Raw genomic sequence first — 23,561 nt, 5'->3', positions numbered from 1 at the left:
TCTGTTATGTGACACTCATGTGTACAAGGGCAAGAAGGTTACAGACTCTTGGGAACTGTGAGCAGGAGTCCACATAAAGTGTGGTGCAAACATTATGGACGAAGACTGTTGCAACAGTTGCTGCAAACTCCAGAACCTCAAAAACCACTACGTAGTGCAGGAGAAGGTTATCCGGTGAAGACACTTTGCCCCATGAACATTCTGGAGCAATGATATAACTCTTGACTCACCTCCTGACTTCTCATGCCCTCTTGAAATCAATATTCGTCTGAAAGGAAAAAAATGTCCTTTTCACAGGGAACATCCAGAAGCAAAAATACACCACGGCAACCAAACTGCTGCAAGAATATACTTTGCCTAGCTGGTTTAGGAGAGGCATTTTGAGGGAGCCTTCGCTTCCAAGTTTGTTATTAATGGTATGAATGACAACATATGAGCAATATTCTTTTAATTCTGCATTCTCTTGTTGTTAAGAGAAAGGTAGCGCAGACCCAGGAGAGGAAGAGGGCGAGAGTGCTGTTCTTCATAAGAGTGCACAAAATTATAATCATTGACTGAAGAACATACGGATCCAGGTATTAAGGATCAAGGTTTTAAATGAACAATGATTTGGGAATATAGGCTGGATGTGCAGTCAATGGAGATGGTTTCCCTTTTCCCTGCATAATGTTGTAATGATGGAGAAGTAGATGGGGCTCATGACTGCAACAATCATGAGATTTCAAAGGAGATTTCAGCAATAACAAGACAGTAGGAGATGGTTCTAAAGACATTGGTGACATCCAGGGTAGCATTTAGCACTGGTTCAATGGGTGTGTTGAACTCTACACTTACACAAGACACCCAGAAATCATTGATGCAACTCAGGCTATAACAATGCTTTTTAAAAAATTTGTTCATGGGATGGGGGCATTGCTGGCAAGGCCAGCATTTATTGCCCATCCCTAATTGCCCTTGAGAAGGTGCCCTTGAGAACCTTCTTGCACTGCTGCAGTCCCTGTGATGGAGCCACACCCACAGTGCATGTTAGGGAGGGAATTCCAGGATTTTGACCCTGTGACCATGAAGCAACAGTGATATAGTTACACGTCAGGATAGTGTGAAGCTTGGGCGGTAACTTGAGCATGGTGTTCCCATGAGTCTGCTGCCCTTGTCCTTCCAGGTGGTAGAGGTCGCAGGTTTAGGACGTGGCTTCAAAAGGGCCTTGGCGAGTTGCTGCAGTGCATCATGTGGATGGTACTCACTGCTGCGCTTATGGTGGAGGGAGTGATCATCTGAACATGTGCCCTGCATGAGTGGGCTGCAAGGAGTGGTAACACATGTTGAAGCATCTGAGGATAGTGACAATATGGCTGTTTCTTTCAGGTCTCCTTCCAATTCCATCACCTGAGGGAGTTTCAGAGCTGCGCTCAGCACCCCTTAAAACTGTAAGAGAACGATGAGACACAGTAGTTCCCTCGGGGACATCTGCTTCCCTGAGGTGATGGTCTTCAAGGCTTCTGGAAGGAATTGTGCCAGCCACTCTCTCTGAACATCGCTTGCTAAACTCAAGGGACATCTTTGTGGTAACAACATTTAAAAGCCAGAGCAAGTGGGATAACTGGCATGAAGTGTAGACGCAGTGACAAGAAATAATTGCAATTAGAGTGTAGGAAATTATTGGCAGCTTTAGGTGAATTTCGTACAGGGAAGTAAAGGTAGTTAAAGTTAGACTGCCAAGTTTGCCTGGATTCCTGGTCTGTCTCTGCTTGAGCCCATTCCTTCTCATTGAGAAGCTGGTGCATGTTTTCCTCTTTACTGCCAATTGTGTAAGTAAGCTATATTTTGGGGCTTATTCAGTCCATGGTAACTAAACGTAGCTCGCTTCTGTGTCTCCTTATGTCAGTTGTTTGTCGACAGAATGTTCCAGAATGCACAGCAGAAGCTAACCAATCACAAATCCTCATTTTCACATTTCTCCAGCAACCAACGTAATGATCTGAGGAAGGCGAGAATGTGTAATTCGATGATGAATAACGCAAATCCAGTAGTGCCAAGCGGATTTTTTTGTACATCCATACTTAGCTGCCCAGATACATTCTCTCTCTTTCAGATAAATAACTTAGCAGCCCCCCCATCTTTCCCTCATTGGCAATCTACAATTCTCCCCTTCCCCACTCCACAAACCCATGGGCAGGATTCACCTTTCCGTCATACCCAGTGTCAGCCCTCTCTCGCTACCATCGCACAGGCGAAGACCAATACAGTCAGACATTATTAACACAGCCCCAAACCTGATGCCACTTGCTTAACCATACCGCTGGATGTTACCGACTGAAGATTATGCCAATCAGAAGAATAAAAGCCAAGAACTGCGGATGCTGGAAATCCAAAACAAAAACAGAAACAGAAATACCTGGAAAAACTCAGCAGGTCTGGCAGCATCGGTGGAGAAGAGCACAGTTGACGTTTCGAGTCCTCATGACCCTTCAACAGAACAGTTCTGTTGAGTTTTTCCAGGTATTTCTGTTTCTGTTTTTGTTTCAAATCAGGAGAATGTTGTATTTTCTGACTTCAAAGAGCACAAACATTCCATTCTGAGTTAACATAATTAGTTCAGTGCTTCTGATGGGAACAAATTGTCCTCTACTTTTCTGAAATTTTGTATCCTGTCGCTCGCAATTTTGTGTGTCTGAACATTTTGTTACAACGAGTTTGCGAAGGGATGTGTCATCTGTGTTGGTAATAATCTTACGGATGTGCACTAAAGCAACCAGATGATAGCCTCCAGGCTATCTTCATTTATTTTCTCATCAAAATTCCATGGGCTCGTCTCATAATATGGTGTCTTAATATTAAAAGAAATGGCAATATTTTGAAGAACTATTTCGCGCAATTGTTTCTTTAATCATGACTGATTGACAGCCATGTCTTCAAAGAAATTAAGGCTGTAAGGCACAAGAATCAGAATTCACTCCTTTTGACATAGATGCCATATTTTCATATATTTCTATGATTAACCCTTATGCACCCCTGCACCACCCACCCCCATGAATGCAATGCCACTCAATTTAAGAATAGCTTACATTTTTAGTAGAGAGAACAGTAAAGTTTTTTTTAAGTGTTAGTTGCAGAAATATACGACTGACATATACTAATTAAGTCACACCACAGTCGTAACTTTGTTTTATCTCATTGAGGGTTATCGCTGAAGGTCGACACAATGGGTTGAGCTGATGGCTGCTGTGATTGTCTGAGCTGTGTATTAATAGTGTGGTGGTGGGGGGTGGGGACGGAGTGGGGTGGGGCGAGGATTCAGTTGTATAGTGATAAGGAGATCAGAAGAACTACTGGGATTGGCCGACAACCTGTCGGTGATGGCTGTCACAATACAACAGCACCGTTCTTCAATTGCTTCTGCGTAATAACATCCTGGGCTGATTGTTGTGTCTGATTTTGTTGTCAGGCTGTTACCTAATTTCAACCCCTGCACCAATTTCTGCTGAGGCCTGGTGTGGGTGTTAGAATCTTCCAAATCTCTCAAGTGGGTGTTAATGTTATGATAATTGTATTGTTAAGGTTAGGATAAACAGCTGGAGGGTATTGATTGATTTAAGTATCTTGAGCATAGCCTTGACTTTTGTTACAGAGCCCCTTTAAGGAGCTGTCAAGTTCATTTGTTAATTCGCTTATTTTTGTTCCATGGGTTTACTGAAAAGAGCATTAAAACGGACCACTTATGCACCCGGGTGGCCTTGGAGAGAGTGCACGCTGTGTCCACGTTCTGTGACCGGTGAGCACCCCAAGGGTTGGAATGCATCATCAGCCCCCAAAGTGTTACTTTAATTTGATAAGTTTCCTTAAGTTTTGTTTTTTGCTACAGGGCTGCTTTAAAGGCTGATTTTTTTGATCCTTGGTTAATTTGTTTCATTTGGATCTCAAAAGAGTTAAAAAAGGAACTGGATTTGGGATATGGTAGCGTAGTAGTTATGTTAAAAGCAAAAAACTGCGGATGCTGGAAATCCAAAACAAAAACAGAAACAGAAATACCTGGAAAAACTCAGCAGGTCTGGCAGCATCGGCGGAGAAGGGCACAGTTAACGTTTCAATGACTCGTAACGTCAACTGTGCTCTCCTCCGCCGATGCTGCCAGATCTGCTGAGTTTTTCCAGGTATTTCTGTTTCTGTTAGTAGTTATGTTGCTGGACTAGCAATCCAGAGACCTGGGCCAGGGTTTTACAGTCAGCGCGTGGGGACGGGCCCGACACACCAGTGCGTAAAATGACACGCAACGTTTCGTTCAGCGGGCGTGGGCCAGAGTTGGCTGCGCGCCCGCCAATAATTGATAGGCCTATTAAGGCCATGAACGAAGTAATTAATTTTAAGTTTACGCTGCCCGTCCAAACTTACAGTTGGCGGGCAGGCGTAAAGGCCAAGCGGCCTATACATTTTTTAGGAAACCTCATCCACGAGCGGGATGAGGTTTCCTAAAGCGTTTACGAATTAATAAAAAGGTCTTCTGAAAAATAAAAACGCGTCCCATCTCAGGTGACACAGATCAGAAGACCTATTCGTTAGCCTGCTTCTGGGCCTGGTGAAGGCAACCATTAACAGGTCCAGGCAGTGGGCAGTTGAGGGAGTCGTTTGACCCGACTGCCTGCCTCTCTTCCGTGATTATGTCTGGGCCCCAGTGCCCCTCGAGAGGGAGCACATGATGTCCACCAGCACGTTTGAGGCCTTCTGCAGCTGGTGGGCACCACAGGGGCTGGAGTGGATCATCAGCCCCCACAATGACATGTTGATCTAAATTTGATAAGTTTCCTTTAAAGTTTTGGTTTTCATTACAGTGTTGCCATAGAAATGGGCCCGAGAATTGTCCCCATCACTTCAAATTTTATTTACAATTTTCCTTTCCTGCCGCTTTTGTTCTCCTGAGATACACCTGAATCTGTACCTTGGGCTGTGAATAATTAAATGAAAGAATTTTGTGCGGAGAATTTGGAAATTTATGTCTTTTACTTCTCAGGCAAGAGTTTCACTCGTTCTTATTCCTTAAGATGAAAGCCAATCCCCTGGTCTCACGAGAACAAAGGGAATCTCGCAACATTGCTTCCTGAGAAAAACAGGACAACTTGGGCAGGATTTCATTTCAAATTAAAGTCTTGAAAGCTATTAACAAGCTCCTTACCAGGCTTTTTGCGTTGGTTTTGCTTTGCAAGTCCTAGGCCTGGCCCACCGCGGGGATCAGAAATTCCCGTCCCAAGTCAACGGAACTTTGGCTGGTCCGTCAAATTTTCCAAGCGGCCCGTGACGATTCCTGCCGCAAGTGGGAACGGAAAATCCCGGCCTCAGTGTTTTGGAAGAATCCTGCCGTTAGTGCCGAGGGAATTTTGTTCCCTCACAATTTTCACTCATTTTGAATGCCAAGTGAAATCTGCATTAAACTCAACATCTTGAAGGAAATGACAGATTCTTGTCTCCCACATGCCCTAAAGTGGGCTCTAAAACTATGTATATATTTTTTTTAATCCACCTTCAGTTGTTTCACTTTCGAGTTCTGCTTCCTTCTTTGTAACCCTATCTGCAATATCCTTCTGGAATTGACTCACAATTAGCTTCTCTGAAACGTTGTACAACTGTGTTGTTATATTTGGCCTCTGTGTGCCTTTAATTTTGAGGTCAAATCTAATTGCACAATAATTCTTAGAAACCCCAAGTGGGTCATAACAATTCTGATGGACTAAATCTAACAGGCATCTGCCCTTGTACCCTGGTTCGAATGTTTGCAAAAGCCTTTAGCCACCTCAATAAAGTCCACCTCCCCCTCTCGGCCCTCTTCCTAGCTCCAGGGGTATCAGACTTCCTTCGTTTTTGCCCATGCACCAATGATTACTTGAAATTGGCACTCAATGATTGCCTTGTTGCCCTCGCCATTACAAATCATTCTTCAAACGACTGCCATCTTCACGTCTGTACCCTGCCCTTTTGTTATCTGTTAGAGTCAGCCTTTAATAACATCACATTAACTCTCAGCCAAACCTGACAGGTCTGTGTTTGTGGGACACCCCCTTAGTTTTAGCTCACCGGCCATCTTGCAGCAATGTTTCTGTGTTACCAAGTTTCTGTATTTTCTTTGGGTCTCTAGGTCTCAACTCTCCATGGAAACACTTGGGTAACTTAGGCCAGTGTTTCTAACCTGTTGTTGAGAACTACGATATTTAGCTTGAGCTTGCTTGAATGGCTCTTTGGAGTAGATGTTGTACCGTGGAGTGTTTTGGCCCCTGTAACACAGTAGAGCCAATTACGAAAATACAAAATAGGAGTAGAAGTAGGCCAATCGGCCCCTCGAGCCTGCTCCACCATTCAATAAGATCATGGCTGATCTGTTTGTGCTTCAAGTTCCACATTCCCATCTACCCCCGAAAACCTTTGATTCCTTTGACTAACAAGAATCTATCTACCTCTGCCTTAAAAATATTCAGTGATCCCACCTCCACTGCCTACTGAGGCAGAGAGTTCCAAAGTCACACAACCCTCTGAGAGAAAAAAAATTCTCCTCATCTCTGTCCTAAAAGGGTGACCCCTAATTTTAAAACAGTGCCCCCTACTTCTGAACTTCACCCACAAGAGGAAACATCCTTTCCATGTCCACCTTGTCAAGACCATTCAGGATTTTATATAGCTGACGGAATGGGCTCAATCACCATACATGCTGAGATAGTTCTTTGGGCTTGTCCCTTCTACTTGCTCCATTGTGATATCCTGGTATCACTGAACCATTATTAGCAACCCTTGAACAACAAGGGCAGAACATGAAGAGAGAGACAGAATTCCACACAGCTTGTTCAGTAACACGTGAGTAGCTTGATACTGCCCAGGACGAAGCAGCCCACTTGATTGGCACCCCATCCACCACCTTAAACATTCACTTCCCCACCACCAGTGCACAGTGGTAGCAGGATGCATGATAGCGACTCACCAAGGATCCTTTCACATTCCCTTCCAAACCAGCGATTCCTACCACCCAGAAGAACAGGGACAGCAGACTCATGGGAATACCACCACTTGTATGATCCCCTCTAAGCCACACACCATCCTCACTTGGGACTATATTGCTGTTCTTTCACTGTCTCTTGGTCAATATCCTGGAACTCCCTCCCTAACAGCACTGTGGGTGTACCTACACCACATGGACTGCAGCAGTTCAAAAAGACAGCTCACCACTGCCTTCTCAAGCTCAATTAACGATAGGTAATGAATGCTGGCCCTGTCAGTGTTACTCACATCCCACGAACAAATGAAAAAAATGTTAGTCTTTGGTTATAGTTGTGCCACGTTAGGGTGTGGCCAAGAGCCCTCATGCTCTTCTGGCATCGCCCTCCTCCCGAATGGTCAGAAAGAATTAAGGGAGGAAATATAAAATCAATTACAGAATTCTAAAGTGAATCCCGAAACAGAAAGACCTGGGGTTTTTTGAACAGCAATCTTTGAAGGTGACAACAAATTGATAAAGCTGTTTAAAAAAAAAAGCAGATGGGGTCCTGGGTTTGATAAACAGAGGCATGGAGTGCAAAAGCAAGGGAGACACGCTAAACCATTGCTGCGTAGTACAGAACTTGAATATTGCTGAAAAGAGAGACATGTTGCCGAAGCTTTTCATCTTGCACTCATCAGGACAAACATTTATACTATAGCACCCTTTTCTCCTGTAGTATAAATTGTTGTAATCATTTGAAATTTGGCATTCTTGCATTTGTCCTAATGAGTACAAGACGGAAAGCTTCGGCAACAAGTCTCTCTTTTCAGCAATATGTGCTAAACCTTTATAGATCATTGGTTAGGCCTCAGCTATAGTCATGGACTGCATAGATGTTCTATGTCCTTATGCACGAGAAGCTGCCATACAAACAATGCACCTGGGGCCTGTGTGAATGGGACAAGCAACCTTGCATCCCCTTAACCCAGCACACCGAAGGATCATTAATCAGCAGCGTGGAGTCCAAGTCAGGAAGTGTCAGATGGAATATTAAATTCAATGCCAAATCAGGAACAGAAAGCAAAATAAAGTGAGGGAAAGAAAGATTGGATTAAGTGGGGGAGAAAAAGCAAGATAGACAAAGTTTAAAAAATATATATTTTATATCACCAACAATAATTAATATTTGAAGGAAATATATCTACACTTGAAAATGTTTTTTTTCTTTATTCTTTCATGGGATGTGGATGTTGCTGGTAAGACCAGCATTTGTTCCCCACCCATAATTGCCCTTGAACTGAATGGCTTGTTAGGCCATTTCAGGGGGCAGTTAAGAGTCAATGACATCACTGAGGGTCTGGGGCCACATGTAGGTCAGACCAGGTAAGGATGGCAGATTTCATTCCTTAAAGGGCAATAATGAACCAGATGGGTTTTTGTAACAATTGATAATAGTTGCATAGCCACCTTACTGAGACTAGCTTTATATTCCAGATTTATTGAATTTAAATTCCACCAGCTGCCATGGTAGGTTTTGAACCCACATCCCCAGAGCAAATACCTGGGCCTCTGAATTACTAGTCCAGTGGCATTACCAGTACACAACCATCTCCCCAATTTGCAGTGCCAGAGAGGTTGTTTGACAGTAATTAAGACTTATTGTACTGTTAAAAGAGTACATAGATTGGGGTGACAAGCTATGACACTTTCTGTTGCGTTTATTCCTTATCTATGAGGTGAATACAGTAACTTCATGCCATTCAATGGATTTGATTGGTGAGTCAGATGGTAAGATGCCAATTTTTTGGAGGAGGGCATCTCGGAGAGCATCTTCCTGATTTCCCTGTCTAGCTCGACACCTCTACCATCCAGCTGTTGATGTCCAATTCGCTAAGTGCTGACATAGCCTCACCATTATATCAAGCGCAAAATCTGGCCTAATGTGTCCAATGTTGGGCACCGCATCTTAGGAAGCATGTCAAGGCTTTGGAGAGCGGGGAGGCGGGGAGGGGGAGATTTATGGAATGGTACCAGGCAAGTGGGACTTCAGTTCAGCAGAGAAGGTTAGCTCTTCTGTTTTATTTATTATGAGGGAATTTTTTGTTGCACCTTTCACATTTCCACTGCACATGTTCAGCGCATCCTCAAATGACAGATTATTGTCGATCTTGCCTTTGCAAACACCAATCTGATAATTGGTCACCGAAATGGTTCACTTAAGCACTCCATGTTTTACAATGCATAAGGTCTATCCACAGTATCACATTCTTTGCTCTTTAAAGTTACAAATCCAAAAAGGTATATTTAAAGTACATGACATTGTCTATTTAAAGCCGTGTTAAAGTGCTCACATTTAAGCACCTGTTTCTGAACTACTTTCACTGTGTTTTGTGTGAGATGCAACATAAAGGTTTTGTAAACAAAGAGTCTGCTGTCAATTAGAGTGACATGAGTGGTGCATTAGCGTTTCAGTGGCGCAGTCCTTTAACTGCTGTTTTTGTGAGAGAAATGTGTAATTGGAACGTGGGAAGAGAGCACTGGAAATGAGATAAAACTAGACTGAAGCAATGCCAGCTAGAAGCACAAGGGAGCCCTCAAGTCTGAGCCGAACATTTGGAAAAGGGAAGGGTTTGATTAATATAAGCTAAATGCAAGGTTTTTCTGATTCAGATTGGACCGGGATGCTTTTTATTTTCTTAAAGCCTTTCATTGTGTCACGCCTATGTATTTTGGGGGGTACAGGGTAAAGACCTAAGCCTACAGGGTCTTAGGAATAAGGGTGAAAAAAGGCTAAAGTCTATCAGGTTAGACCTCCCCATTCTGGTAGTCAAATGATACAACGATAACGGAACTGAATACTAAAGCTAGTTGATTACTGATGGTGGTAATCAATCTCCAACAGTTAGCCTTCTCGGGTGGACAAAAACGATCCCACGACACTGTTGCGAAGAAGAGGGACAATTCTTCCCGTTGTCCTGTCCAATATTTATCCCTCAACTGACATCACTAAAAACGTACTCTCTAGTCATTATCACATTGCTGTTTGTGGGAGTTTGCTGTGCGTGAATTAGCTGGCGCATCTTGTTCACCACAACAATGACTCCACTTCAAAAGTACTTCTTCGGATGTAAAGTGCTTTGGGACATCCTGAGGAAGTGAAAAGCGCTATATAAATACAAGTCTTTCTTTCATACATGACTTGAGGAAAGTTCCATGGCAACAGGCTTTGGGAATGATTGACATAAAGCCATGCTGTCCCTCCCAGTCACGTTACACTTGCCCATATCATGTCTCAAGTTACTCACATCCTGCATCTCAAAATGTCCTTTCCTTGCATCTAAATTTGCTTTTGAATGAGTCTCTCCCAACTGCTTTTCACTGTCTCAGTGGGGATCCTGTTCCATGTAGTGCCAAATGTCACTAACAAGGAAGAAATCAAAGAAAAGATAAGGTAAATCATGATGAAGTGATTAGTTGACCCCAAGGTTAAGTGCTTAAGGTCTAAAGATTGAAGGGGATTACATTACTATTCATAGGATTGAGGACCAATTATCTTATCTGGGTAGAAATTCCTATTCAAGGATCTGGAAGTGTCAGTTATGCTTGCCTAAATGATTTAACAGAGAGCATTCTTAACTTACATTTAGCCAGCATGTTGCCCTAGGTGGAAATAATGAAGATATTTCAGAGATACTAAAATTGTCTAGAAAAGGGATACCTACAGCTGGGGGGGGGGGAAACTCCCTGGAGAGAACTGACTCCATGGGCTGCATATGTGCGGACGGCTCAACATCTGGAAGCAAAGTCGGCTGGAAGCCAACTCGCTCCACGCAAATCCGATTGGCTGGCAGCACCAGCAACCCTGGAAGCCCCAAGATCACATTCGTGGGCGCTGCGGGACCGCGGCCAGTCCCAAGAAGGCGGCCCACGGATCCCGGAGTCAGGTGGGTCCGGAAAACTGGGTGGGGAGCGGTTTGCCAGCTTAGGGAGTGGGGCAGGAGGGTGGGGGTGGATTTTGGAGACTAGGTGGCTGGGAAGAAAGGGGAGGAACTCTCTCTTGGGAGGGCTGCACCCCTTGCTCAAAGGCCACCCCACCCAAAGATAGTAACCCCTTTCCTTCCAGCCCTTTTAAAAAATGTTCTAAAAAACGGCCTGCCCGTTCCCTGCCCAACTGTCCACGTCAACCATGTTGTGGTATGGGCAGACTATTATGGGGTCAGTTGGCTTGTTAACAACCTCAATTAAACCTTGATTATTTATTTAAAAATGGCGGGGAGGCTGCTGATTTTGATGACTGCCCACCTACCGTGCTATGGCAGTGAGCTCGGTGATGGGCAGCAAGGTGGTGGGGTGGGCACCCACCTACCCTATTTTACATGTCCCCACCACCCCATCCCCCCTCCGCTGAAAAGCCAGTGGGGACAGGTAAAATCCAGCCCCATTATTCATTCTGCTGATTTACTTCCATCTTCATATTTCTTTCAATCCAATCCAGGGACATATATGCTACAGAGCAGCTGTTCTGCAATGAGACAGTGCCTCCTGTTCCTTTACTTGCAGAAGAAGACAGTCTTCTGAGTCAGAAGGTTATGGGTTCAATTCCCCACCCTGGGCCTTAAGCACAAAAATCCAGGCCGACACACCACTAATGAGGGAGTGCTGTACCATCAGAGGTGTTGTCTTTTGGATGAGATGTTAAACCTGTCTAATCTCTTAGGCGGGCATAAAAGATCCCATCGCACTATTCTGAAGAAGGGGAGTTCTCCCCAGTGTCCAGGCCAATACTTATCCCTCAGTCAACATCACAAAAACAGTTGGTCATTATCATGTTGTTATTTGTGGGAGCTTTCTGTGCACAAATTATCTGTTGTGCTTCCTACATCACAACAATGACGACACTCCAAAAGTACTTCATTGGCCGTAAAGCACTTCGCGGCAACCTGTAGCCATGAAAGCCGCTATATAAATGCGAGTCTTTCTTTTTGCTTTTAAACAGAAGGCACCAGTGCCAGAGGTGGGCAAGCTCAAGATTTATCTGCCTTGGCTGGAAGAGAATAAAGATAGAGCATTGCTACGCTTCGATCGGGTAGGGCTTCCCAACCTGTGGGTCGTGACCCCCTGTGGGGTCGCAGGACAAGATTTTGGGGTCGCGAGCTCAGAGACAGCAATAGCGGCTGTGGCCCCACAGCCCAGCAGCTGAGCTTCCCAACCCCTAGCTCAATAGCTGAAGCCTCCCCCCCACACCTCCCCAGCTCCACAACTCACATATCCCCCCCACCCCCACCCCCACCCCCAGCTTTTCACTTTGGGGCCAAATTAAATCTGAGGCTTTCAAATGGGGTCACACCGGAAAAACGTTTGGGACGCACTGTGATAGAACCATTGGTCTGAACTGATGAGCGAGTCACTTCTTCACCGAGCAACTCGGACTGGATAGAATTGAGGATTCTGCCGTCCAACTGGGGGCAGCCACAGAACAAGGCTTTGCTGCCCTACAGACTGCCACTGAACTGCCTTCAGCGTCATTGGCATTTGCAGAGGCTACCCTTACGTACCCGACATTACTGAGAATCACCGTACATCAACCGCCACCACAGTTGCAGCGTCTTTGCAGAGTCCCCACATTGAGAGGTCAGCTAGTTTACACTATGCTTGGAAACACATGGGGAGAAGCCATGTTAGACGGAGCCAGGAAACACGCCGCAACTGTGGAGCAGAGAGATACTCATCTCCATCACAGCATGCACACAGGAACCGACTGGCAGCTGTCCCTCAAGTCAACGTTTGACTTATGCAAGCAACACTCTGTAAGCAAGTGATTGATGAAAGACAGCAAAGCATAACGAACCTGCAATAGTAGAGCAAAAACAGAATTACCTGGAAAAACTCAGCAAGTCTGGCAGCATCGGCGGAGAAGAAATCAGTTAACGTTTCGAGCCTTCATGGCCCTTCGGCAGTTCTGAAGGCTCGAAACGTTAACTGATTTCTTCTCCGCCGATGCTGCCAGACTTGCTGAGTTTTTCCAGGTAATTCTGCTTTTGTTTTGGATTTCCAGCATCCGCAGTAGCTTTTAGCTTTTTGTTTTTATCTGCAATAGTAGAGGTCAGTTCCAACATCCTTATAGAAACATGTGTCTGCAACAAGTGAAGGAGAACTGCCAGTCAATTCAGAGATAGATCGTGACTCTAAGGAATTCTTCAGTGCAATGCAGGTAAAGAAAGCTACACTATATCTGTACATAATGCTCAAGGAGAGGATACCAGACGCACACACAAAAATAGCAAATATTCTTCTCTATTAATTACTATTGTATTTTTCAACATAAGGAAATCTACATATGGTCTTGCATCCAAAAAAAAACATGTGTGCAATTTTAGGTAAAATATATTTACATAGTTCTGCACTCGGCTCCTCCATTTGTAAGAGGGGCTCAATAAACGGGGGTCTCAAAATAGATCAATGCTTTTTTTTATTCTATCATGGGAAGTGAGCATTGTTGGCAAGGCCAGCATGTTTTGCCCATCTCTAATTGCCCTTGGACTGAGTGGCTGGCTCGGCCATTTCAAGGGTGGTTAAGAGTCAGCCACATTGCTGTGGGTCTGGAGTCACATGTAGGCCAGAGCAGGTAAGGAGGGCAGATTTCCTCAGGGGATATTCGTGAACCAGGTGGGTTTTTACAACATCAGTGATAGCTTCATGGTCACCATTACTGTCAACCCCCAGATTTTTATTGAATTTAATTCAAATTCTACTAGCTGCTGTGGTAGGATTTGAACCCATGTGCCGAAAGCGATAGCCTAGGCCTATGAGATTACTAGCCCAGTCCCATTACCATTTCACCACCATCTCCCCATATTTAATTTTCCTGGCACCCTTAGAGTGTTGGTGAGTATCCTGCAAGGGGTCAGGCGTCACCCCTCATCTTCCATCAGTGGCTGCTCTTTGACAAGCATGCACACTGCTTTTCTTTAAGTGGGAATATTATGCAGCTTTCTGCATGCTAAAATTCTGCCAAATGTGTCGTTAAAGGCGCTTTTTGTGTGAGGCTGAAGGATTCTGCAAAGGTGTCGCCAATTGGTGCAAGTAACCCTGGCATTCCAAAATCCAACCTTAGAATCATTGAATGGCCCAGCACAGAAGGAGACCTTTCAGCCCATCGTACTTCTGCTGGCTCTTTGAAGAAGCTATCCAGATAGGCCAATTCCCCTACCTTTTCCCACCGTCCTGCAAATTTTTCACCTTCAGGTGTTTGCCTAATTTTCTTTTTAATGTTATTGTTGAACCTGCCCTGTCAGGAAGCGCGTTCCAGAACATAGCAGCTTGTTCGAATTCTGCCTTTTCTCAGGACTGGTTGGGGAGCTTTTCAATCACCGTGGGTCTTGATGCATGTGTCGTGAGCTTCTCCCTGGCAAAGCAAGCGTCAATTTTGCATTCCTCGTTTTGGCTAGTGGCAGCACGCCATCTGAACATCGACGGAGGCACAAACTCCTTCTGTTGGCAAAAGGGACGGCACTGTTTGCAGACGCATAATGGGCGATATGCTTGCAGTCACTAACTGTTTTGTTCTTGGGAATGACACATGTCTTAGAACAAAAACAGAATTACCTGGAAAAACTCAGCAAGTCCGGCAGCATCGGCGGAGAAGAAATCAGTTAACGTTTCGAGCCTTCATGGCCCTTCGGCAGAACTGGAGCATAGATTAGAAGAAGGGAGAAATATAAATTGGTTTAAGGTGGGTGGGGGGGAGGGCGGGGAAAGGGGGGGAAGAGACACATTGAGGGTGTGGTGTGATGATTGTGGAGATGAGCAGATAATCAAAAGATGTCACAGACAAAAGGGTCAAAGAGGTGTTGAAGGTGGTGGTCTTTGTCTGAGAAAAGTGCTAATTAAGAATGGAAGACAGGATATTCAAAGTACAGCTCTAGTGGGGGTGGGGTGGAAAGACTAAAGGTTTTAGTTTTAGATTTAAAAATAATGGAAATAGGTGGGGAAAGAAGAATCTATATAAATTATTGAAAAAAAAGCGGGGGGGGGGGGGTGTGGGGAAGAAACGGGGTGGGGATGGGGGGAGGGGGAGTTTAAGATCTAAAGTTGTTGAATTCAATATTCAGCCCAGAGGGCTGTAAAGTGCCTAGTCGGAAGATGAGGTGCTGTTCCTCCAGTTTGCGTTGGGCTTCACTGGAACAATGCAGCAAGCCAAGGACAGACATGTTGGCAAGAGAACAGGGTGGAGTGTTAAAATGGCAAGCGACAGGGAGGTTTGGGTCTTTCTTGCGGACAGACCGCAGGTGTTCCGCAAAACGGTCGCCCAGTTTGCGTTTGGTCTCTCCAATGTAGAGGAGACCGCATTGGGAGCAACGAATGCAGTAGACTAAGTTAGGGGAAATGCAAGTGAAATGCTGCTTCACTTGAAAGGAGTGTTTGGGCCCTTAGACGGTGAGGAGAGAGGAAGTGAAGGGGCAGGTGTTGCATCTTCTGCGTGGGCATGGGGAGGTGCCATAAGTGGGGGTTGAGGAGTAGGGGGTGATGGAGGAGTGGACCAGAGTGTCCCGGAGGGAACGATCCCTACGGAATGCCGTCAAGTGGGGGGAAGGGAAGATGTGTTTGGTGGTGGCATCATGCTGGAGTTGGCGGAAATGGCGGAGGATGATCCTTTGAATGCGGAGGCTGGTGGGGTGATAAGTGAGGACAAGGGGGACCCTATCATGTTTCTGGGAAGGAGGAGAAGGCGTGAGGGAGGATGCGCGGGATATGGGCCGGACACGGTTGAGGGCCCTGTCAACGACCGTGGATGGAAAACCTCGGTTAAGGAAGAAGGAGGACATGTCAGAGGAGCTGTTTTTGAAGGTAGCGTCATCAGAACAGATGCGACGGAGGCGAAGGAACTGAGAGAATGGGATGGAGTCTTTACAGGAAGCAGGGTGTGAGGAGCTGTAGTCAAGGTAGCTGTGGGAGTCGGTAGGCTTGTAATGGATATTGGTGGACAGTCTATCATCAGAAATTGAGACAGAGAGGTCAAGGAAGGGAAGAGAAGTGTCAGAGATGGACCATGTGAAGATGATGGAGGGGTGGAGATTGGAAGCAAAATTAATAAATTTTTCCAGGTCCCGACGGTCCCCATGCCCACGCAGAAGATGCAACACCTGCCCCTTCACTTCCTCTCTCCTCACTGTCCAAGGGCCCAAACACTCCTTTCAAGTGAAGCAGCATTTCACTTGCATTTCCCCTAACTTAGTCTACTGCATTCGTTGCTCCCAATGCGGTCTCCTCTACATTGGAGTGACCAAACGCAAACTGGGCGACCGTTTTGCGGAACACCTGCGGTCTGTCCGCAAGAAAGACCCAAACCTCCCTGTCGCTTGCCATTTTAACACTCCACCCTGTTCTCTTGCCAACATGTCTGTCCTTGGCTTGCTGCATTGTTCCAGTGAAGCCCAACGCAAACTGGAGGAACAGCACCTCATCTTCCGACTAGGCACTTTACAGCCCTCTGGGCTGAATATTGAATTCAACAACTTTAGATCTTAAACTCCCCCTCCCCCCATCCCCACCCCGTTTCTTCCCCACACCCCCCCCCCCCCGCTTTTTTTTCAATAATTTATATAGATTCTTCTTTCCCCACCTATTTCCATTATTTTTAAATCTAAAACTAAAACCTTTAGTCTTTCCACCCCACCCCCACTAGAGCTGTACTTTGAATATCCTGTCTTCCATTCTTAATTAGCACTTTTCTCAGACAAAGACCACCACCTTCCACACCTCTTTGACCCTTTTGTCTGTGACATCTTTTGATTATCTGCTCATCTCCACAATCATCACACCACACCCTCAATGTGTCTCTTCCCCCCCTTTCCCCGCCCCCCCCCCCACCCACCTTAAACCAATTTATATTTCTCCCTTCTTCTAATCTATGCTCCAGTTCTGCCGAAGGGCCATGAAGGCTCGAAATGTTAACTGATTTCTTCTCCGCCGATGCTGCCGGACTTGCTGAGTTTTTCCAGGTAATTCTGTTTTTGTTTTGGATTTCCAGCATCCGCAGTAGCTTTTAGCTTTTTGTTTTTATACATGTCTTAGAACGCTGAGTTTGCCTCTCCAGCTCGGGCTGTGTGCCAATGTTCTACTTGACGTACGCTGGCACATGGGAAAAGTGAGCATCTGGTATCTCCTTGGTTCAGCAGTAAACCACTCACTGGCTGATATGAACGGAATATCCTGTTGGTCCCTGGCAGCACTGAGTGTTGTAGCAGTTTAATGCAGTGGACAATTACATGTCCACTGTTGACCAGATGTTTCTTACCAGTCTGTTCCAGGACTCGGGTTGAATCCCTGACAAGGCACCAGCCTTTTTAAACATCGTTCCTTTGTGACGTCCAGCTAGATGGCACAATGACATTTACTCACACTGCATCAGGTGCCAGTAAGAAAGGTAGCTTAGTGGTAGGTTACTGGCCTGGACTAATATCCTAGTGAACATGAGTTCAAATCCCACCACAGCAGTTTGATAAATTGAATTTGGTCAAAGGAAAAATCTGGAATAAAGATCTGGTGTTCATAAAAGTAGCCAGGAAGTTTTCAACTCATTGTAAAAGCCTAACAAGATTATTGATGTCCTTGTGGGAAGGAATCCTGCCTTCCTTACACATGCTGGCCTATATGTGACCCCAGTCCCACACCAACGTAATTTTACTCTTATATAAAAGCAAAATACTGCGGAAATCTGAAACAAAAACAAAAATAAAAGTAGCTGGAAAAACTCAGCAGGTCTGACAGCATCTGCGGAGAGGGATACAGTTAATGTTTCGAGTCCGTATGACTCTTCATCAGAACTTCTTCTGTTGAAGGGTCATTCGGACTCGAAGCGTTAACTGTGTTCCTCTCCGCAGATGCTGCCGGACCTGCTGAGTTTTTCCAGCTATTTTTAGTTTTACTCTTAACTGACCTCGGAAGTGGTCACTTAGTTGTACCAAACTGCTAAAAAGAATAGGAAGAATGCAACAAAACTGCACCACCCGGCTGAGTCACCGGTTTCAAATCAGAATATGATAAAGTTGACAGTACAAAGTCCTTCTCACTATCATCTTAGGAACTGGTGCCAAAGTTGGGATGGTGGCCTGACAGACTAGTCAACAACACCCTGGCACAGGTATACTCACAGAATCATATAACACACCATCAGCCCAGTGAATATCCTGTCTCACTGGCATGTGGCACACAGTCAAGTGGGTGTGGGCCTGGGTGTTTTTGACATGGACTTTGGAGCTCTTAAAGTCTCATGCCTTCAGGTCAAAGAGGGTCAGCAGCAGCGCATCATCACAATTTATAACCTCTTAGCCCAACATATACCTCACTGTACTGGAGATGACCAATCCTGGTTCAATAAGGAGTGTAGAAGAGGATACCAGAAGCAGACCAAACATACCTGAAAATGAAGTGAAGTTACAACACAGGACTAGCTACTATGAAGAGAGTTACATGTTTCACAATGAAGAGATCAGTTCAAAACTCTGAGGCATTGCCACAGCCAGTTGGGAATGGGGGCGGACAATGACACAAATAACCAAAGGAGTTGGGTCCATGAACATCCCCATCCTCAATGATGATGGAGCCCAGCAAGTGCGTGCAATGTTAAAGTGTTTGCACCCACCTTCATCTAGAAAAGCTGAGTAGATGATCCTTCACAACCTCCTCCTGATTTCCCAACTATTGCAGATGTCAATCTTCAGACAAGTAGATTCACTCCACATGACATCAAGAAATGGCTGAATGCACTGGATAGAACAAAGGCTCAGACCCTGACAACATCCTGGCTGAAGACATGCTCCTGAACTAACTGCCCTTCTAATCCAGCTGTTCTTGTACAGATAAAAAAACTGGCATCTACGCAACATTGTGGAAAATTATCCAGGTGTGTCCTGTCCACAAAGGCAGGACACATCCAATCTGACCAATTACCACACTATCAGCCTCCTCTCAAGCATCAATAAAGTGATAGATGGACTCATCAACAGTGCTGTCAAATGGCACTAACTCACCAATAACTTACTCACCAACTCAGTTTGAGTTCTGCCAAGACCATTTGGCTCCAGACCTCATTATTTTCTTCATCCAATCATGGACACAGGAGCTGAACTCCAGAGATGAGGTGAGAGTCACTGTCCTTGATATCAAGGCCACAACTGATTGAGTTTGACACCAGGGAGCTCCAGTAAAACTGAATTCCGTGGAGCTCGGGAGACGGTCTCAGTGACTGCAGTCATACCTAGCACAAAGGAAGATAGTTGTGGTTGTTGGAGACTAATTATGTCAGCCTCAGGACATCGCTGATGATTGCACAATGTTCAGCAACATTTGTGACTCCTCAGATACTGAAGAGAGTCCATGTCCAAATGCAGCAAGACCTGGGCAATATCCAGGCTTGGGCTGGCAAGTGGCAAATAACTGTTGTGCCACACAAATGCCAGGCAATGACCATCTCCAACAGGAAAGAATCTAACCATCTCACCTTGGCATTCAATGGCATTCCCATTGCTGAATCCCCCAGTATCAACAACCTGGGGGTTACCATTGACCAGGAACTGAACTAGACCACCATATAAACACTGTGGCTACAATAGCAGGTCAGAGGCTAGGAATCCTGCAGCGAGTAACTCACCGCCTGATTCCTCAAAGCCTGTCCACTATCGAGAGGGCACAAGTCGGGAGTGTGATGGAATACTCTCCACTTGCCTGGGTGAGTGCAGCTCCAACAGCACTCAAGAAGCTTGACACCATTCAGGACAAAGTAATTGGCATCCCTTCCACAAAGAGTCACTTCCTCCACCACTGACGCACAGCAGCAGCAGTGTGTACCATCTACAAGATGCACTGCAGAAACTCACCATGCCTCCTTAGATAGCACCATCCAAACCAATGACCACTACCATCTAGAAGGACAAGGGCAGCAGATAGATGGAAACACCACCAACTGGAAGTTCCCCTCCAAGTAACTCACCATCCTGACTTGGAAATATATTGCTGTTCCTTCACTGTCACAGGGTCAAATTCCTGGAACCCCCTCCCTAACAGCACTGTGGGTGTACCTACACCACGTGAACTGCAGCGGCTCAAGAAGGTAGCTCACCACCACCTTCTCAAGGGCAATTAGGGCGGGCAATAAATGCTGGCCTAGCCAGCAACACCCACATCCCGTAAATGAATAAGAAAACACTTCCTCAGGGTATTATCCTCCTCCCAATTATCTCTAGCTGTTTTATCAATGGCCGTCTATTATAAGGTCAGAAAGAGGGCCGTCCACTGATAAAGGTAGTGATCAGATCCATTTGCAGTTCCTCCGATAATAAAATAGTCTGTGCCCAACTGCAGCAAGACCTGGACAACATCCTAGCTTGAGCTAAAAAGTGGCAAGTAACATTGTCAGGCAATGATCATTTCCAACAAGAGAGAGCTTAACTAACTCTCCCCTTGGCATTCAATGGTATTTCTATCGCTTAGTGTCAAATCAACACCCTGTGAGACACCAATAACTAGCAACTCAACTGAACTATCACATAAATGCCATAGTTACTAGAGCAGATCAGAGGCTGAGTATTCTACTGCAAGTGGGTCACCTCCTGACTCCCCAAAGCCTCTCCGCCACCTAAGGAGCACATGTAGTGGGATATCTGTCAATTTTCCAGACGGGTGCAGCTGCAACAGCATTCAAGAAGCTCGTCACCATCCAGGACAAAGCAAGCCACTTGATCAGCACCTCATCCACCAGGCTAAACATCAACCCCCTCCACCACTGGCGTACCTACCTGCTGTGTCTACTGTAGCAGAATGCCAAGGCTCCTGCAGCAAGTCTGTGGTCTCCACCAGCTAGAAGGACAATGGCAGCAGGCACATGGGAACAACACCATTACTAAATTTCCCTTCAAGTCGCTCCCTATCCCAACCTGAACATATGTCGCTTTTGCTTCAGCATCACTGGGTCAAAATCCTGGAACTAACCTTGAGGGAGAACCTTCACCACAGGGACGGCAGCAGTTCAAGGAGTCTCACCATGATAAGGGATGGGCAATAAATGTTGGCTTTGCTGGAGACATCCACACCCCAAGAATGCAATTTTTTTTCGGTCCATAAATCTTCCCATTGATGGCCTTTAACCTCTCAGGCCATATTGCCCTGCTACAGCTGCTGTTCCTCCTCCTCCCGAAGATCTGACCCAGAGATAATTAATCTAACAGATGCTGCCCTAAAAATCTCAATGGGCAAAATTTTTAGTTCGGTGGGCGGGCACGCACCTGACCCGCTCGAGCGTAAAACGACGCGCGTTGACGTGGGGCAAGCGTCCGGACGTCAACACGCCCTTGCACGATATTTCTTTAGGTGGGCACACGCCGGAGTTGGGCTGGTTGGCGGGGCAGGCGAAAAGGCCAAGCGGCCTTTGCACTTTTTTAGGAAATCTCATCCACGGGCGGGACGGGGTTTCCTAAAGCAAATAAAACTGAAATAAAAAATTTTAAATTTAATTAATAACACGTCCCTGGTCACGGGGCAGAGTCACACACGGGGACATGTTTTAAAATATTTTTAATTTATTTTTTAAAAAAACTCTTCATCTCCCTGAGGCAGCTCTGTGCCTCAGGGAGATTTTCAAGTGCTTGCTCGCGCACATGCACAAAGTTTGCGCTCACCCCCACTCGCACTCCCCCACCCCCCCCACCCCCTCTCCCACCGTCCGCACAGGCAGTGCTGAGCACTACTCAGCATTTCACGCTGGACGGGCCTTACTTGCCTCCCAGCCTCGATCGCGGGCAGCGGTCGGCTTCCTGACTGCCCCCACCCACCCCCACCGAGCCCGCCCGAGGAGGGAGAAATTCTGCTCCATTTTTACAAATTTTGCAAGGTTTTCTCCTCACCTTTCGAACACTGCCTGCTTCCCCCTGTGTGTTGACAGGGGTTCCAAATGAAATAAAGGGAACGTGATAGAAATTTATTATTCATTAATTCTCTTGAAATCAAGCAGGAAGAAGAAACACAAAAGTTCATACCAGGTCTGTGTATTAATGTGTATTCTGCCTGTTCAAAGTTCACCCCCACTCCAATAATTCCAACAAAATGACTAGCGTTTCATGCACAATTAGTGGGTGTGTGAGGTCTGACATTCAGCAAGTTAAACTCAATGATGCTTCAGTAGATCTCATCAACTGCAGCAGTGCCCATGAATTCAACTCTCTCAAGTGTATTGAGCTGGATAATTGTTCCAAACCACATCTCTCAGTGCACAACAACGCATTAAAAAAAATAGAATTGTACAGGGGAAAAAAAAGTAACGTTCTTTGAACGATCTGATTTTTGTTTGAATGTGGGCAAAAGTAATGTTTATATCCCCGTTTGTTATGTCTGTTCGCAAACAGTGCATCTCAATAGGTCTCAAAAACTAATGAACGGATTTTAACAAAACTGGGTACGTGGATAGGGTTTGGCCGAAGGAAGAACTGATTAGTTTTCGGCGAAGATGCAGATCCGGATCCAGATCCTGGAATTTTTTTAATTGGTCCATTAACATTGGGAGATAGGGCAAATTGAGTTTTTTTTTTAAAAACAATGTTGTGAATTGGTTTACTTAGAATGTTGTTGATTGTTTTAGAATGCTGCTGTGGCGGAAATTGTCACAGCTGTCAAAATGTGAGCAGAGTTTTCAGAGCAGGTTGTTGGATGTTGATTGACCTGAAGCCTCCCCAGTGAGATGGAAGAAATATTTCTTCTTTCAGCTTTTAGTTACAAAGCATCAATCAGGCAGGGTGAAGCCTCCAGGAAGAGCTGCATAATTATAGCATTGATTTAACACAGTGTGGCAGAGGTATGTGCTCTACTGGGTGCCCTTTTCACTTGTTTAAATTGTAATCATGAGATTCCCTCTAAATGCAAGGTAATAATTGTTAAGGTATTTATAGTTTTGTAGAGTAATTGAGTTTATCATGTTGGCAAAGGTAGAAAGAAATGGAAACGTTGTTTTGATTTGAAAAATATTGTCGTGCATACTATCTGCAGATTTCTTCATATAAGTGGGATTCACTTGAAATGAATGCTGAAAGTTATTTAAAAAAAACATTTATTCATTTATAATGACAATTTAGTGAGGTAATTTTCCTGTCGCTCTATAGGCACCGAGAAAAATTTATTCTCCAGTGAGGGTTTGGTGTTGCAGAGCAGGGGCTGAGTTTTACCAGGTTCCCTGTGGTGGGAATGGGGAAAGGGAAGCTGGTAAAACAGCTGGAAATTTCCCAGCGGTGGGCTCGACTGCCCACATAACAATGGCGGACAGCCAATTTGCATAGCCATGGCCCCAATTAGGGGCCATTTTACGGGGGCTGCTGGCATTTTGCAAAAGATCCCCCCCCACCTGTCATCTGGAGAAGCCGCCAGCTCTGGTCTCCCTGTGGCAGCCCAGGGGGGTCATCGGAGCCAGAGGCTTCTATGGCACAAAGAGGGGGGCCGCTAGCACGAAAGGCAGGCCCTGCGACCCCAGCAACATTAGGAGCCCACCTGCCGTCCTTAACCCCCATGAGGAGGCGGCTGCTGTCAAATGGCTGAACCAGTCCCACTGTTGGCAAATGCAGGG

At 45.5% G+C, this 23,561-nt stretch overlaps 1 protein-coding gene across 1 annotated transcript in view; it reads right to left on the bottom strand.

Annotated features, from left to right (window-relative positions):
- Positions 1 to 23,561, bottom strand: part of plcb1 (phospholipase C beta 1) — a 315,255-nt gene that overhangs the window by 268,419 nt on the left and 23,275 nt on the right. The gene's annotated exons all lie outside the window — the stretch shown is intronic.

The sequence above is a fragment of the Cetorhinus maximus genome, chromosome 14 (genome assembly GCF_964194155.1).
Source record: "Cetorhinus maximus chromosome 14, sCetMax3.hap1.1, whole genome shotgun sequence".
Taxonomy (NCBI): domain Eukaryota; kingdom Metazoa; phylum Chordata; class Chondrichthyes; order Lamniformes; family Cetorhinidae; genus Cetorhinus; species Cetorhinus maximus.
This window is presented reverse-complemented; position numbering and strand designations above follow the sequence as displayed.